The sequence below is a fragment of the Scyliorhinus canicula genome, chromosome 8 (genome assembly GCF_902713615.1).
Source record: "Scyliorhinus canicula chromosome 8, sScyCan1.1, whole genome shotgun sequence".
NCBI classification, from domain to species: domain Eukaryota; kingdom Metazoa; phylum Chordata; class Chondrichthyes; order Carcharhiniformes; family Scyliorhinidae; genus Scyliorhinus; species Scyliorhinus canicula.
The window spans coordinates 806373-809410 of NC_052153.1; positions in this window are offsets into that span (position 1 = coordinate 806373).

Below are 3038 nucleotides of genomic sequence, written 5' to 3' on the forward strand. Positions count from 1 at the left end.
ACAGACCCAGCCACACACCCAGCCACAGACCCAGCCACAGACCCAGCCACAGACCCTGCCACAGACCCAGCCACAGACCCTGGCACAGGCCCAGCCACAGACCCAGCCACAGACCCAGCCACAGACCCTGGCACAGACCCAGCCACAGACCCAGCCACACACCCTGCCACAGACCCTGGCACAGACCCAGCCACAGACCCAGCCACAGACCCTGGCACAGACGCTGCCACAAACCCTGGCACAGACCCTGCCACAGACCCAGCCACACACCCTGCCACAGACCCTCCCACACACCCAGCCACACGCCCTGCCACAGACCCTCCCGCAGGCCCAGCCACAGACCCAGCCACAGACCCTCCCACAGACCCAGCCACACACCCAGCCACACACCCAGCCACAGACCCAGCCACACACCCTCCCACAGACCCAGCCACAGACCCAGCCACACACCCTGCCACAGACCCAGGCACAGACCTAGCCACACACCCTCCCATGCACCCTGCCACACACCCAGCCACAGACCCAGCCACATACCCAGCCACAGACCCAGCCACAGACCCTGGCACAGATCCAGCCACAGACCCAGCCACACACCCAGCCACAGACCCTGCCACAGACCCAGCCACAGACCCTGCCACAGACCCAGCCACAGACCCTGGCACAGGCCCAGCCACAGACCCAGCCACAGACCCTGGCACAGACCCAGCCACAGACCCAGCCACACACCCTGCCACAGACCCTGGCACAGACCCTGCCACAGACCCAGCCACACACCCTGTCACAGACCCTCCCACACACCCAGCCACACGCCCTGCCACAGACCCTCCCACAGACCCAGCCACAGACCCAGCCACAGACCCAGCCACAGACCCTGGCACAAACCCTGGCACAGACCCAGCCACACACCCTGCCACAGACCCTCCCACACACCCAGCCACACGCCCTGCCACAGACCCTCCCACAGACCCAGCCACAGACCCTCCCACACAACTAGCCACACACCCTGCCACAGACCCTGCCACAGATCCAGCCACAGACCCAGCCACACACCCTGCCGCAGACCCTGCCACACACCCTGCCACAGACCCTGCCACAGACCCTGCCACAGACCCAGCCACAGACCCAGCCACACACCCTGCCACAGACCCTCCCACACACCCTGCCACAGACCCTGCCACAGACCCTGCCACAGACGCTGCTGCTGGTGGAATAGGACAGCCCTGCTCAAGCAAGAGAATTTTACAATTGTTTCTTCAAAGAAAGATGAAAAGAATGAGCCAATCAGGGTGAGATTTGCCTTTTCTAAATGCTGCCGTGGCCCCAGCTGACCATACGTTACTTTCCCCTTTGAGGGATAGAGCTGACTGGTGGTAACTGGCGGTGTCGCCGCAGCACAGCGGTCAGCACAGCGGTCAGCACTGTTGCTTCACAGCTCCAGGGTCCCAGATTCGATTCCCAGCTTGGGTCACTGTGTGGAATCTGCACGTTCTCCCCGTGTCTGCGTGGGTTTCCTCCGGGTGCTCCGGTTTCCTCCCACAGTCCTGAAAGACGTGCTTGTTAGGTCATTTGGACATTCTGAATTCTCCCTCCGTGTACCTGAACAGGCCCCGGAGTGTGGCGACTAGGGGCTTTTCACAGTAAATTCATTGCAGTGTTAGATTAAGGCTACTTGTGACGCTAATAAAGATTATTATTATTAGCCTGAGGGTCACCACACCTCTGGCGAGGGGCAAGGTTGAGAATAACCTCAGCCGGTACGGGAATTGAACCCACGCTGCTGGCCTCACGCTGCATAACAAACCAGCAGAGCTACCCAACCCCCCAAGGTGGAAACGTTAGGACATGAATGAAACTGTGAACTTTTCTCAATGCAAATATAGCATGTGGAGGTGTCCATTTCATTGTCACAAAACCCTTGGCACTGATCCTGTGGAAAGTCCACACAGAGCGCTGTACACAGGGGCTGCTTTGCGGGTGAGCGAGTTACTCAGAACTTTCACTGTTGGTAATTCCTCTCCGAAATTCCACTAACTTCAATTGTGCATTCCTTGCTCTTAGTGCGGGGAGCATGTGGATTTTAAAAATGTATTCAAGGGATGTGAGCTTGCTGGCTATGCCAGACTTCATTGCCCATCTGTCATTGCATTTCAGAAAGTGAGAGTGAGTTGCCTTTTTGAACCTCTGCAGTTGTCATTGTATAAAGTGATAATTATACAGCAACATGTGAGGACTGGATCAGCGGACACAGGTCACACAACTCAGAGCCGTCACAACGCAGGGGACATAAAGACCTGAACTGGAAAGTATGTCAGGAATTCAGGTGTGCTGTTGGACAGAGGAATCTTATCGGACAAAATCATTCAGGGGAAAAATACTTAAAATTCTTGGCATATTAAAAATCTGCAAGATGTTTGCATCATCTATATTTTCTTTTATGTGAATGATGTATATTTGTGAATAAATGTGGTTTTGTAAAACACCCTGGAAGCTGTTAGATAATGTTTGTGTGTGGGCCAAAGTTTGAAGACACATTGCACTTTCAGATCATTGTAACATCCAGCTGGAATATATCCAGGCTAGTTCCATTCAATAACATTTTTCTCTGCTGTAATGCCCACAAGTCTTTCTATCATGGATACGTGCGTTAACCTGCTCGATGGTAAACCGGCGACCACATTCTGTGGCCCTAATCTTACTCTCTTCCAAATGTTCTTTCACTGTGTTCACCTTCACTCCTCCGGGTTCTGGAATGTTCACCTTCACTCCTCCGGGCTCTGGAGTGTTCATCTTCACTCCTCTGGGCTCTGGAGTCTTCATCTTCACTCCTCTGGGCTCTGGAGTGTTCACCGTCACTCCTCCGGGCTCTGGAGTGTTCACCGTCACTCCTCCGGGCTCTGGAGTGTTCACCGTCACTCCTCCGGGCTCTGGAGTGTTCACCTTCACTCCTCTGGGCTCTGGAGTGTTCACCGTCACTCCTCCGGGCTCTGGAGTGTTCACCTTCACTCCTCCGGGCTCTGGAGTGTTCACCTTCACTCCTC